Genomic DNA, 15745 nt, shown 5'->3' on the forward strand with positions numbered 1-15745 from the left:
ATGCTGAGTGAAAGAAGCCAGATTCACAAGAATACATATTATATTATTCTGTTAATTTGAAATTCTAGAATAGGCACAAAAAAAAATCATCTACAGTGAAAAACAATCAGAGATGTGGTTGCATCTGAAGCAGGGCTGGGAACACTTCTTGGGGAGAGGCCTGAGTGACTTTTGGGGTGGAGGCAATATTCTGTATGTTGAGTGAAGTATTGGTAACACAGGTATATACATTTGTCAAAACTCAATGAAGTGTTGAACATTTAAGATCTATGGATTTCATTGTGTGTAAATTAGACCTCAATAAAATGTTCTTAAAAATAAAAAAAATTATTTTATGTACTTTATTTCATTTGTTCTTCACAACAGCCTGAGAGAGAAATACAGTGCAAATTATCCCGTTTCATGTTTCAGAAATCCAGTGTTCAGATGAAAAACTGCACGACTTGTCTAAGATCACACAGCTGGGATAAGAACTCAGTCTTTTCTCTCCTGTCCCAATCTTCCTATCACACATGCTGTTTAGTGGTTGTAACTGAACCACGGCACACAGTGTAAGTTGGATCTTTTATAAGTAAGCAGATGGAATATGATGCTCCACACACAAATCAAACCTATATGTTTTCTGACACAATAGGACTCAGAGAAACAGGAACAACAAAAATATTCTCTGGAGTGACAGTGCAGTGTTTAAATTGTCCTCCATCACATTCTCCTTCCTTTGTTAAACTGTAAAACAGAAACACTCAAATGACAACAGAGCAATTACCAGTTGACATCTTACTATTGATCAGCAGAGCTGCTGGTTGCTGCTGAGATCCAAGTGCGTTTGCTGTGAAGTTCAGAGGCCTGGGAAGCTGACACATCAGTCACCAGTTACTGGGAGTGCTAGTGCCCACAGTGAGGGCCTTCCTCGGGGTCTCCTGAGGTGCAGTCAAGGTGGGAGCAATTGATTTCCCAGGCTGAGCAGCAGCATTTTATCACTGATGTGATATGTATGATATGAAAGGACCTAGAACCTGCTGGTAAATTCTCAAGGTCCAATGGTAATGAAGTTCCAAGTATTTATGGCTTTATTGCCAAAGGGGAATAACAACTTATACCTTGCTAAGCTCCAACATCAGATGACTCAATGGTTTTCATTCTGATTTGCCCATGAAGAATTGGAAAAATTTCTTTATTGTTAACTTCTTTTCAGATATCCTTACTACTGATTGACTTCTTTAAAAGGTTGCATTGGTGTAAGTTCCAGCTTTGCCTGGTCAGTGGTTTATATTTCCAGAAAAACTTCAAAATGGGTCTATTCCTACATCTTTCTACCTCAAGATGGGGCTCTTTTCATTCCATTCCAGATTTCATAGTCTCCAAAAATGCCTGGGAAGATGGCACAGACATTCATTGTCATGTATTCTTTTTTGAAAGTTGACATACAAAGAATAATCCTCCCCTTTCCCTCCCATCCTCCTTTCTTCCCTCCCTCCCTCCCTCCTTTTTCTCTTCTTCTCTCTCTTCCTCCTTCCCTCCCTTTCTCTTTTCTCCCTCCCTTCCCTTTTTCTCCCTCTCCTCTTTTCTTCCTTCATTCCTGTTGTTCAACATATATTATTGAATGCTTACTATATGGCAGGCATTGAAAATTCAGAGTTAATAATGGCATAATCCTTCTCTCAAAGTTATAGCTAGTAACAGAGATAGATGTGTACCCAGATAACCATAACACAACTTCAAAGTGTTACAATACAGAGGCAAGGAAGGACTCTGGAGAGGAAAGTCAGGCCTAGATTGTGAAGGAACTTGCCTATCATCTGAGGGGTTAGATTTTCTTGAAAGGAACCAGAGGACTTCAGAGTGTTTTGAGCACAGCTGAGTCATGATCAGATCTGAATGTGGAGATCACTCTGACCTCAGTGTGAAGGCTGGATGAGGGGAGTGAAGATTAGCTCCTCCTTTGCTGGCTTTCCCTTCTCTTTCTGACCTGTGGGTATTGGGTCTCAAGGCTCAGTCCTGGGCCTTCTCTTCTCTCCCTTCCTCTTCTCTTTCCTCCTCTAACTACATGCCTCTCCTCTACTGTGTCAGCAGATCTCACTGATCCCACTACAATAAACAGGATCTATTCAGGGATGACTACAGCCTGCCCTCTCTCCAGACCCACACATCCCATAATTAAAAGCCTTCTTGACTTTTACTTGGCTGTGCAAAACCTGTTCTTTCCCTCATTGTTCTCTGGATAGCAAATTGTCACCATCCATCCAGTTAGTTACCCAAGCCACACCCCATTAGACATCCTCCTTTATGCCCTCACACCAATCCATCAAGTCTGGTTTACTACCAAAATATTCCCAGACCCATTCACTTCTCTCCATGTCTCCACCATCACTCCAGCCCAAGCCGCCATCCTGTCTCATTCACACCATTGTGATTGCTTCCTAACGGAGCCCTCCACTTTCATCATGCCCTCCACTGACCACACACCAATCAGAGCAATTTCCTAAAAGCACAGTCAGATTATATCATTCCCCTGCTTAAAACCTTCCCATGAGTATCCACTCGCAATTGGAAAAATTCCCTAACCCCAATCTGTGGACAAAAAGGCTTCCCAGGATTTGGTCTATCACCCTCACCCTGAACCACTCTGTCCCTCGGAACCTCAGTCCCTCTGACAGGTCACTTCTCCTTGGGAAGCTCAGGGCAAGGCTGGCTTCTCCCTCTTCCCACCTCAGCTCCTGTTTCCTCCCCTTGCTACTCTATTTGTGCAGTCTCTCTCCTCCATTACTCTTTCCCTTTCATTTCTCTCTGCTTATTTTCTTCCTAGAATTTAAGATAATTTATCATCACCTAATTTAGTGGTTTTCTTGTCAGGCTCTCCCAGAATATAAGCTCTGTGAGCTTAGGGCCTTTTCTTTTACTCACCACAGTGTCACCTGGTCTAAAAGAGAGCCCAGTACAAAAGGCACGCCTCGAATAAATGAACATGTATCATGTGGGGGGCTGTGCCACCGCTCAGATGGCAATTATGAGGCTGGAAGGAAGTAGAGGTCAGGATGGGAAGCAGGAGGTTTCAACCAGTGCACCTGCGGGAGACTACCTCGGTGGGGCTTGGTGACTGAAAGAGTTTGGGGTGAGGAAAAGGAGTCAATATATATTTCTTGGCTGGTGGGTAATAATGCCATTGTTATGGCGCAAAATCCAGGAGCGAGGCATTCCTGTGGAGGAGCTCGGGGGCTGGAGAAGATTAAGAAAAACAATGACTTGACCTGTAGAATTAGATACGGTTCTAAAAAACTTGGCCAATAGAATTAAACTGTAGATAGTTTCATTTGAAATCCATGTGTTTTTTTTGCAGATTAAGTATATATTAAGATACTTTTTCTAAGTCTACTTCCCTTTCCTACTATTTCTTGAAAGGTCACTAGAGGACCTGTGCTACCTTTAGAAATGGGGTATTTGTGATACAATCAAATAAAATGCCCAAAGAGAAAATCCCAAGTTAACTTTCTGATCAGTTTTCTGCATTTCTTTTCATTTTTTTAAAAAATATAAAGGTTTTTTGTTTTTTGCTTCAAAATATTTAAAGTCTCCTAAACCACTTGACTTTTTCAGGTTCTTAACAGAGTTTGGGGGAAGAGTAGGTTTACAATTGTTTGTATGGAAAATAATAGAGTAATCAATAAATAGTAACACAAGAATAAACTGTTTTCTCGCACTCACAACTGTAAACCTACCTTTGCCTACCCAATACTTTGAACCCAGGTAGTGAAATGGACTGAGTCAGAGAGATGGGATGTCAGTGTCATTTAATTCAGCTGAAGAAAAAGATGCCCAAGTGAAATACAGCTTGTCAAGTGGCTGAACTAGGAAAAGAACCAGGGAAGTGTTGTTAATTAAACCTACTCAATCTGAGCTCCGCTTTTGATTGCAGCAGAAGCTGCCTTCATAATCCTGGGGGCAAGTTTTGTGCTGGCTTTTCCTTGTCTCCACATTAGCTCAGTTTAACTGCCACAGGCAAGCCTCATCATTTTCCATTTCAGGGCCATTTCAGATGGTGCTGCTGGATCTGTGAGAAGTTATTGCCTTAGTCCTATGGTCGGCAAACTGCGGCTCGAGAGCCACAAGAGGCTCTTTGGCCCCTTGAGTGTGGCTCTTCCACAAAATACCACAGCCTGGGCCAGTCTCTTTTGAAGAAGTGGCATTAGAAGAGGTTTAAATTAAAAAAAAAAAATTAGCTCTCAAAAGAAATTTCCTGTGGGTATTGGGTCTCAAGGCTCAGTCCTGGGCCTTCTCTTCTCTCCCTTCCTCTTCTCTTTCCTCCTCTAACTACATGCCTCTCCTCTACTGTGTCAGCAGATCTCACTGATCCCACTACAATAAACAGGATCTATTCAGGGATGACTACATCCCTGAAAGAAATTGAAAGAAATTTCAATTGATATTGTATTTGGCTCTGTTGACTAATGAGTTTGCCGACCACAGCCTTAGCCAAATGTGTGTGTGTGTGTGTGTGTGTGTGTGTGTGTGTGTGTGTGTGTTTAATGACACTATTAACTTCCTCCCACCCTTCTCCCACTTGATCTTTTAAAATGTCAGTGTCTGACATCACATCTCCCATCTCTCTCATCTTTCTGAGACATAAATCGCCTTCTCCCTTTCCCTTCTGCTTTCATCCTAGGACTTCTGGCCTCAGCAGGTACACTATTTGCCACACCAGCCAGCCCAAGTGGTCTAGACTCTAGGGAACAACAGTTGGAGTGAAAGTGAATAAAGATTTTGCACATTTGTCAGTGTTCTCAAACTCTTCTGAAAGTCTGCCTGGGCATCCCTGTTCCTGAGGTGGGGGGTGGGGAGATGTTACCTAAGGTGGAGTTAATAGTGATCAGACAGATCCTCAGGCAGCGCAGGCACACACCCATGTTTGCCTATCATTATGCCAGCAGTGGCGATGAGCCCACCTGGTATTTGAAACACTAGAACTGTGTTATGCAAAGGTCATCCTCATTTTCTAAGCTTCCGAAGGGACTGACTTCTGAGCAAACATGCCCTTGGCACCTCTCCAGAAGGCCCTGCACCATGCGTAGCCCTGCTCACGCAGGGCACCGAAAGACAGGAGTTCAGGTCTGTTCCTGGCCTCCCAGAGAGCACCAAACTCGCAGTCTCAGCCCGGATGAGGCCTAAAGGTCATTCGGTACAACATCCATACTTTTGTGGTCATATTGGAAAGTTCTCCGGTGTAAGTTATGCATCTTGTCAAGTTGGAGCCTGTGTCTCCATTATTTAAATGCCTTGGAGTTAAGAAAAGGTTAGCACTGCCTGTCTGGAGATGAATCAAAATCTTAACTGGTAGTCAAGGTCCACATGATTTGTCTCCAACTTTATAGTATTAACTGCTACTGCTTACTGCCCTAAAATACTAATTTTGTACTTTAGCAAAATGATACTGTTTTCCTTCCCAATACTCGTGTTTTCCTATTTCTAAAATCCTCTTCCTCCAGGCACACATCCTTCTTTTTATTTATAATTCCCACCTTCCTTCAGCTCTGCCACTCAAAGTCATTCCCAGGGCCCTGATTCCAATAGCAGGCTTTCCATTAAGACTTTCCCCGATTGATTATTCTAGCTAAAAAGCCTCTCCCTTCCTCACTATTGATAGCTCAGTTTGTATCTCTTTCACATGTCACCAATAGTTTAATTATTTGTGTATACACCTTATCTACATCTTGCTTTAATCACATTGTAAATGATCCAGGACAGCATCATTTATTGTTATCTCTACATCCCCCATGGCTTCTAAGACACTTTTGCACTTAAAAGGAACTTAATAAACATATGTTGTGAAATGAATGGGAATCAAGAAGTGTATAGTTAAGGAAACAGGAAATGAGTAGGAATTCTGGAGCCCTGGAAAACTCAGCTGTGACTGGGTCCAGAGTGAAAGAGGAAGGCAACAGCAGGGAAAGTACTGTTTGATCTCTCTTTGGGGGCAGCCAGCTGTAATCCCAAAGAAATGCTTTCCTTAAAAAAAAAAAAAATTAAAAACCAAAACCAGCCAACTAAGTTGGGAGAGGAAGTGATGATGTCACCCATTCCTTCACAGATATGTTACTCAAGTAAAACTCAAAAGTTCAGACACTTAATTATTATATCTTTATACCCCTCATCTTCCACCTACATTTTCACACACACACACACACACACACACACACACACACTTGTTCCTGGGGGGCAAATATCAAGTATGTTTTAGAAGCTTGGTAGATATTCTTGCTAGGGCAGAAAGTGTCACCCAGCATATGTATATATAAAGTACACTTCAGTTCTTTTGTAAAGGCCAAAGTTGTAGATAAAAATTTATTTTTATTAGATTTATAATGCACATGGACTATTACTGGTTTCAGAGATATCTCCATATCATGGTGCTGAAAAGTGCTGAGCACATGGCAAGCCTAGTGCACTGTCCCAGAGATCCTGGCAGTGAAATTTGAGCGTCCACAGGGATAATGGACTGCTGAGCAGGACTGGCTTTGGTGAAGGCTGGAGTGCAGCCAGTCAGTGTAGGTCAGAAGGAGGGAGAGAGAATTTGTAGTAGTAGGATGTCTTTGCACAAATGAGGAGCTATTTTTCTGGGCTTTGATCTTCCAGAGACCACATCTCCCTTGCTGAATGAATACTGAGCATCAGATGTTCTTTTCTTTCCTTTTTTTAAAATTGAATTTTAGAAAGAGAGGGAAGGGAGAAAGATGGAGAGGTACAAACATTGATTGGCTGCCTCCTTCACACCCCCTACTGGGGATTGAGCCCCAAAGCCTTGTGCCCTGACTGGGAATAAAACTGGTAACTTCTTGGTTCATGGGTCAACACTCAACCACTGAGTCATGCTGGCCAGGCCAGATTTTCTTTTATAGACTTACAAGTTGCCCAGTGCATGAAATTTGTGCACACTAAAAGGGAATTAATTAAAGGAAATATTTTAATATTGCTATTTGCCCTTTCTCTATAATAGAAGTATCAGAGATGAAAGAAAATCATAAAATGTATATGAAAATCTTCCTCTTGTCAGAGTCTGGGGCATGTCGTAGGACCCAGAGTCAAGTCCCTGCCCATCTATGCGCACCTCGAAATTGCACGAGACTCAGACCCTACCAGCCCTACCCCCATTAGGCGAGCTCCAGACCCAGCCGGCCCCACCCCTGTCAAGCCCCACCAGGCAGGGGGCACGGACTCAAGGTTCCCTGTCAAGCCCCACTGGGCAGGGGCTGCAATCTTAGGTCCCCCGGTACACACTGGGCAGGGGGCACAGCCTCAGGTCCCCTGGAGCATGCCAGGTGGGGGGTTGTAGCCTCAGGACCCCAGTGCGCCCTCAGATACCCTGGCCCAGTGCCAGGGTGTGGGGCATGGCCTGAGATCCCCCAGCTTGGCGCCAGGGCAGGGAGTGCAGCCTCAGATCCCCTGGCCTGCAGCGAAAGGAGTGGTCTGAGGCCAACCGGGCGGGGGTCATGGCCTGAAGTCCCCTGGCCTGGCACCGGGGTCGGGGTGCATGCCTTTGAAGTACCCTGCCAAGCCCCGTCTGGTGGGGGGCATGGCCTGACTTCCTCAGTCAAGTTCAGGTCCCCCGGTACATGCTGGGCAGGGGGCACAGCCTCAGGTCCCCCAGCTTGGCACCAGGGCAGGGAGTGCAGCCTCAGGTTCCCTGGCCTGCAGCCAAGGGCGCAGCCTGAGGTCAACTGTCAAGCCCCATGGGTGGGGGGGGGGGGGCGCGTGGCCTGAGGTCCCCTGTCAAGCCCTGCTGGGTAGGGGGCACAGCCTCAGGTTTCCTGCTCTGGCATGGCACCACTCAGTCTCAGGTCCCTGCTGATTGCTTGTTATGGGAACCCTGCCTTTGCTATGGACACAGCCATCTTGTAACAGTGTGAGCGTTAATTTGCATATTACCTCTATATTATATAGGTTTGAGGTATAATTTACAAACCTTAAAATTCACCCATTGCAAGTGTGTAATTTAATTATTTTAAAAAAAAATTTATAGAGTTGTGCACTGGTCACGACAATTCAGTCTTAGAATATGGCTATAATCCTGAAAATTCAATTAAATTTATTTGCAGTCAATATCCACACCAACTCCCCACCACAGGTAATCATTGATCTGCTTTCTGTCTCTATAATTTCCCTTTTCTGGACATTTAATATAAATGAAATAATATAAGTATTTTTTGCATCTGGCTGGCTTCTTTAAGGATTTTTTAGGTTCATCCCTGTTGTAACATGTACAGGTATTTTGTTCCTTCTATTTCTGAGTAGTATTCCATGTACAATGGATAAACCACATTGGGTTTATCCATTCACCAGCTGGTAGCCATTGGATTACTTCCAGTTTGGGCTACTGTAAACAATGCTGCTAAGAACATTTACCTACCTGTCTTTTGTGGACAGGCCATAATTTCTCTTAGATAGATTCCTTAGAGTAAAATTTCTGGGTTTGGGGTAAGTTTATTTTAATTTAAAGAAACAACAAAACAGTTTTCCTAAGTAGATGTACCATTTTCATTCCTTCCAGGAATGTGTGAAGATTCTGTTTTTCCATATCCTCATCAATACTGTGCTTCTCAATATAGCATTTAGTGAGTATGCAGTGGTAAACACATTATGATTTTGATTTGCATTTCCTTATGACTAAATATGTTGAGCACCTTTTCATGGGTGTGTTAGCTACTCATAAGCCTTCCTTGGTGAAGTGTTTATTTCAGTCTTTTATCCATTTTTTTTAAATTAAGTTGTCTTCCTATTTTGGAGTTGTAAAAGTTCTTTTACATCCTAGATACTTTTGACTCACATTTAAAACCCTTAATCAGATACATGTTTTGTAAATACTTTATCCTACTCTATGGCTAGTCTTTTTATTTTTTAATGTTGTTTCTTGAAGCACAATGGTTTTTATTTTAATCAAGTGCAATTTATCCACTTTTTATGGCTCCTGTTTTGAAGCCATAAAAATTTCATAAGATTTCTCAAAGATTTTTCTCTTGTTTCTGTCTAAAAGTTTCATAGTTTTAGCTGTTACACTTAGAGCAATGATCCATTTTGAGTTAATGTTTGTGTTATGGTGCGAGAGAAGAATCTAAAGTTTATTTTATTGCATATGGATATCCCCTATCCCAGACCCTGTTGTTGCAAAGATGATAATATCTCCATTGAATTGTTTTGTTACTTTGGTTGAAAATCAGTTCGCTAAATAAGGTTTTATTTCTGGACCCTCAATTCTGTTTTAATAATATATATGCCATCTTGATGTTAATATTACATTGCTTTGAGTACTAAAGCTTTTTAGTAAGTTTTACAATCATGTAGTGTAACTCCAACTTTTTTCTTCTTTTAAAAAATTGTCTTGGATTTCCTTATAAATTTTAGTGCCAACTTGTTATTTCTACCAAAAAGCCTGATAAGATTGTAATGAGTTGATTCTATAAATCAATATAGTGAAATTTGACATCTTTTAACAATAGTGTCTTCCAATGCATGAACATTTCATCTTTATTAATATCTCACTTTAAATTTAATTTGTTTTTCTTTTTCTAGGTTCCTAAGGTGAAAACTTAGATTATTGATTTTAAACTTTTTTCTTTTCTAATATATGCATTCAATACTATAATTTCTCTCTGAGCATGGCTTTCACTGCATTCCACAAAATTTGACAAGTTGTATTTAATTTAGTTCAAAATATTTTAAAATTTCTTTTCAGACTTTTTTCACCCATGTTTTATTTATTTAATCTGCAACTATTTGGGGATTTTCCAGATACTGTTAATTAATTTTCCTATCTGTTATTGATTTCTACTTCAATTTCATTGTGGTAAGAACATATTTTGTATCATTTCTACTCTTTTAAATTTGTTAAGATTTGTTTAATGGCCCAGAATGTGATAGATCTTGCTAAATATTCCATATGAGTTTGAGAAGAATGTGTATTCTACTTTTGAAGTATTATAGAATGCCAATTAGATCCAATTGATTAAATGTGCTATTCAGTCAATTATATCCTTGTTGGTTTTCTGCCTACTGAATCCAGCAATTACTGAAAGAGGAGTTTGAAGTCTCTAATTATAACAGTAGATTTGTCTGTTTCTCCTTGCAATTCTGTAAGTTTTTGCCTCACATTTTAAATATATATAGTATATGTTTTTATTGATTTCAGCGAGAGGAAGGGAGAGACAGAGACAGAAACATCAATGATGAGAATCATTGATCAGCTGACTCCTGCACACACTCCCCTCTTCCCCTAATCTCCCCCCTTCCTCCCAAGGATTGAGCTCACAACCTTGGCATGGTTCAACCAGGAATTGAACCATGACTTCCTGGTTCATGGATTGACTTTCAACCACTGAGCCATACTGGCTAGGCTGCCTCTGCTGTTAGGTTCATACAAGTTAAGGATTGTGTCTTTTGGCGGAATTTAATCCTTTATCACTATGTAATGCCTTTTTTTTTTATCCTTGATAATTTATCTTGTTCTGCAGTCTGCTTCATCTGAAATTAATATTGTAACTGCAGCTTTCTTTTGACTAGTGTTAGCATGGTATCTCTTTCTCCACCCCTTTAATTTAATTTACTTGTGTCTTTATATTTAAGGTAGATTTCTGATGGACAGCATATAGTTTGGTCTTACGTTTTATCCATACTGCTAATCTCTGTCTTTTAATATCTATTGTATATTTGTTATTAACATTTTAAGGGTTTTATATTGTTTGGATTAATACCTACTGTATTTATAAAGTCTTATTTGTTGCATTTACTCTTTACTTTCAAGTCTTTTCCTCTTTTTCTGCCTTTTCTAATTTTTATTGAGCATTTTATGATTCTATTAGAGGCCAAGTGCATGAAATTTGTGTATGGATAAGGGTCCCTAGTGGCTGTTGGTTGCCAGCTGGGGCCTCCCTTCATTCTGCTCCTGGTGGTCAGCACACATCATAGCAAGCAATCGAATTCCCAGTCAGTCAAACTCCTGAAGGGACACTTTGAATATTGGGCTTTTATATATATAAATAGATTTCCTCTCTTAACATCAATTATACTTTTAAAAATATTTTAGTAGTTATTGTAGAGATTATAATATATACTTACAATTAATCTAAGTACACTTTCAAATATGTCTATATTTATAACTAGAGGTCTGGTGCACTAAATTCGTGCACTGGAGGAGGGGGGTTCTCTTAGCAAGGCCTGCGCTCTATCATAGTCCAGGACACCCTTGGGGGATGTCCAACTGCTGTAGAGGCAGGAGAGACTCCCGCCACCACTGCTACACTTGCCAGCCATGAGCCCAGCTTCTGGCTGAGCAGTGCTCCCCCTGTGGGAGTGCACTGACCACCAGGGGGAAGCTCTTACATTGAGTGTCTGTGCCCTGGTGGTCAGTGTGCATCATAGCAATCAGTTGTTCTACAGTTTGGTCAATTTGCATATTAGCCTTTTATTATATAGGATTCTCAATTCCTCCCTTCTGTTTCTTATAATATTGCTGTTATTTACTTATCTATATGCTGTAATCATCCAAAACATTGTTACTATTATTACTTTGAACAAATAGTTAACTATTAGATCAATTAAGAATAAGAAAAGCAAAATATTTTACTCTACTTATTACTTCTCTGATGTTCTTCCTTTGTTTATATAGACCCAAGTCTCTCACCTATGACATTTTTAATCTCTCTAAAGAGCTTCTTTTAAAACATTTATTGGAGAACAGGCTTATTGTGATAAATTTTCCCAAGTTTTTTCTTAAAACAGTATTCTTTACATGTAAAGGAATATTTTGCTGAATGCAGAATTCTAGGTTAGTAGGTTTTTTCTTTCAAAATTTAAAATATTTTACTTCACTCTCTTGCTTGCATGAAGTCTGATGAGAACTTCAATGTAATTTTTATCCTTGTTGCTCTGTAGGTAAGGTGTCCTTCCTTCACCATACCATTTTTCAAGACTTCCTCTGCCTTGGTTTTCTGTAGTTTAAATATGATATGCCTATGTACAGATTATTTTGGTATTCTCTGACCTTCCTGCAATTTGGTCTTAGCCATCTTCTCATATTTCTTCTGCTTCTTTTCCTCTTTCTTCTTTTTCTGGCACTTTCACTACACATATGTTTTATCTTTTGTAAATGTTGCACAAATTCTTGAGTATTCTGTTCTTTTTTTCTCTTTGCATTTTAATTTGGGAAGTTTCTATTGACATATCTTCATTCTTGCCTACTCTTTTCTCAGTCTACTGATGAACCCATTAAAGGCATTCTTCATTTATACGATAGTACATTTTTTTTCTAGCATTCAATTTGATTCTTTCTTAGAATGTTTATCTCTCTGCTTATATTATCTATCTGTTTCTGCATGTTGTCTTTTATACTAGAGCTCTTAACATATTAATTATAGTTATTTTTAAAAAATATTTTTATTGCTTTCTAGAGAAAGAATGAGGAAGAAATATTGATGTGAGAGTGAAACATCAATCAGCTGCCTCCTGCACAGCCACTATTGGGGATCTAGTCTGAAATTCAGGCTTGTGTCCTGTTTGGGATTCCATCTAGCATTGGAAAGTGCCCAATCAACTGAGCCAAATGGGCCAGTGCAGTCATAGTTATTTTTCATTGCATATCTCAGAATTTCAAAATCTCTGTCATATCTGAGTCTAGTTCTGATGCTTGCTTTGTCTCTTCAGACTGGTTTTTCTTGCGTTTTGGCATGCTTTATACCTTCTTGTTGAAAGCGGGCATAATGTATTAGTTAATAAGAACTAATAAAATAGGCCTGGAGTGTGAGGTTTTATATTAATCTGGCCAGGAGCTGGGCTGTGTTTAAAATTTATTGTAGCTTAGGTGTCAGAGACTTCAATTACCTTAAGTAACCTGGTGTTTTTTTTTTTTAGCTCTTTCAGTTGTAACATGCTGTTATTCTACTGGAGCCCTGTTGAGGTGGTGGCGAGGTGTTGGGAAGGAGAAGCACTCTATAATCTTATGATTAAATCTCAGAGTTTTAGTGTGCCTGAGTCTCTGGGCTGTAACCTTCAGAAGTTATTTTAATTATTTGTCTCTCTTTTTGCATTTAGGTGAGTCAGGAAGACTTTAGGGAGCTAGAATTGGCTAACTGCCCTTCCCCCAAGGTTGGTAATACTCTGGTAAAGCTGGCCCCTTGGAGAGAAGGCTTTGTTATGGAAAATGTTCTGAACAAATAGCTACTTTCTCCCTTACCTCTGCCTGAAACTTAAGTGAGGTGTTTTGTTGTTGTTTTTAATATATTTTTATTGATTTCAGAGTGGAAGGGAGAGGAAGAGAGAGATCTAAATATCAAAGATGAGAAAGAATCATTGATGGCTGCCTCCTGCACCCCCCCTACTGGGGATCTAGCCCACAACCCAGGCTTGTACCCTTGACTAGAAATGAACCCTGGACCCTTCAGTCCGCAGGCAAAGGCTCTATCCATGGAGCCTAACCAGCTAGTGCCATGAGGGAGTTTTTGTTAGATCCTCACCTTGAGAATCAGGTGGGGTTCCTAAATCTAAGGCCCATGAAATTGCACTCCCAGGAGTTTCTCGCTCTCAAGCAAATCTACATTAAACCTCCAACAATGCATCAAAATTATCATTTAAGTGTTCCTACCATTTTATAGCAGCAGCAGCTTCCTCTCTAGGTAAACAGATGGAGAGTGTGATTTCTCTGTATTCACCTGTCCCTCCAGATTTTAGGGTGGTGCTTTGTCCTAGAACATCAATTTTCTGATGAGTCTAAGAGATGCCACTTATTTTCAGTTTGTTCAGCTTTTATTATATGAGGATGGAATTGAAGAATGTTATAAGCTCTTTACATGTCATATCTGAAACTGAAATTCTTCCTTTTTTTCTTTTTCTTTTTTTTACTTTTAATTTCTTTCTTTCTTTTCTTAAAAAAATCTAAGCTGTTTTGTTTTCTTTGTTTGTTTGTTTGTTTGTTTTGGTCAACACCATATAGTTCAGTCTTGCTCTGTTTTATTCAGAATGACAATCTGTCCCTTTCAAGTTTTTTTTTTTTTTTTAAATATATTTTATTGATTTTTTTACAGAGAGGAAGGGAGAGAGATAGAGAGTTAGAAACATCGATGAGAGAGAAACATTGACCAGCTGTCTCTTGCACACCCCCTATCGGGGATGTGCCCGCAACCAAAGTACATGCCCTTGCCCGGAATCGAACCTGGGACCTTTCAGTCCGCAGACCGACGCTCTACCACTGAGCCAAACAGGCTTCGGCTGTCCCTTTCAAGTTTTGAACAAAAAGGGGCCATATACTAAACCTGACAAGCTCAGGGGGACTTGCATGTCAGCCTTTACATACTCAGAGACTGGCAGTAACCACATAGGATGATCTGAAATTAAAACATTCTAACTGGCTCTTGAACCTGACTCAGCTTCTCATCTGCCTCCTTGGACTACATGAGCTTTAGCACTTGCTCCAGCTTCTCCACAAACTACTGGACCCTGGGCTCCATGCAGTCACGCAGCAGCAGCAGCATGGCCAGCATCTATGCATTCTCTGGAGGCTTGGGCTCCAGATCTCTGTGTCCCACTCTACCAGTTGGGAATCTGGGGGCCTGGCTGCAAGAGTGGGCAGGGGTCTGGCAAGTATAGGGGCATCATCCAGAGCGAGAAGGAGACTATGCAATGCCTGAATGACCACCTGGCCTCCTAGCTGGAGAAACCTGGAGGCTGATAATCAGGGACTGGAGAGCAAAATCTAGGAACACTTGGAGCAGAAGGGATCCAGGTCAGAGACTGGGGGCATTATTTCAAGACCATTGAGGACCCAAGGGCTCAGATCTTTGCAAGTTCTGTGGACAATGCCCGCATCATTTTGTGGATTGACAATGCCCATCTTGCTGCTGATGACTTCAAAGTCAAATGTGAGATGGAACTGGCCATGCAGCAGCCTGTGGAGAGCAACACCAATGGGCTCCCAAAGGTCCCTGATAACACCAGTGTCACTCAGTTACAGCTGGAGACAGAGATCGAGGCTCTCAAGGAGCAGCTGCTCTTCGTGAAGAGCCATGAAGAGGAAACAAGTTGACAACTCTGGGTTGACTGTGGAGTTGGATGCCCCCGAATCTCAGGACGTCAGCAAGAGCATGCAGATATCTGGGCCAAGGATGAGGAGCTGGCTCAGAAGAACCGAGAGGAGCTAGACAAGTACTAGTCCGGGTAGACTGAGGAGAGCACCACAGTGGTCACCTCGCAGACCGCTGAGATAGGAGCTGACGAGATGACACATGGAACTGAGACATAGGGTTCTGTCCTTGGAGATAGGCCTGGACTCAATGAGAAATCTAAAAGACAGTTTGGAGAACAGCCTGAGGGAGGTGGAGACGTGCTAAGTCATGCAGATAGGATAGCTCAGTGGCTGGCCCAGACTCGGGTAGAAGGGCAGTGCCAGGTCCAGGAGTAAGAGGCCCTGCTGATTATTAGCATCCAGCTGGAGGCTGAGAACATCACCTATCTCTGCCTGATGGAAGAAGGGGAAGACTTCAGTCTTGGTGATGCCCTCTACAACAGCTACTCCATACAGTCCATCCAAAAGACAACCGACTGCAGGATTGTGGACAGCTTCCCCATCTTTAGGGGATTTACAAAAGCCACCTCATTGACTTAAACTCAGATGTGATGGAAAGGCTTTTGTTATGAATAGCAAGACACCCATTTCACCTTTATGACTATGAAGCAATTTCAAGTACTGAGGACAAGAGATCAAATTATATAA

At 41.1% G+C, this 15745-nt stretch overlaps 1 pseudogene; it reads left to right on the top strand.

Annotated features, from left to right (window-relative positions):
* The first annotated feature begins 14707 nt into the window (after positions 1 to 14707).
* LOC118729555 lies at positions 14708 to 15369 on the top strand (annotated as a pseudogene).
* Positions 15370 to 15745: the final 376 nt, after the last annotated feature.

The sequence above is a fragment of the Pipistrellus kuhlii genome, unplaced genomic scaffold (assembly GCF_014108245.1).
Source record: "Pipistrellus kuhlii isolate mPipKuh1 unplaced genomic scaffold, mPipKuh1.p scaffold_m20_p_3, whole genome shotgun sequence".
Classification (NCBI taxonomy): Eukaryota; Metazoa; Chordata; class Mammalia; order Chiroptera; family Vespertilionidae; genus Pipistrellus; species Pipistrellus kuhlii.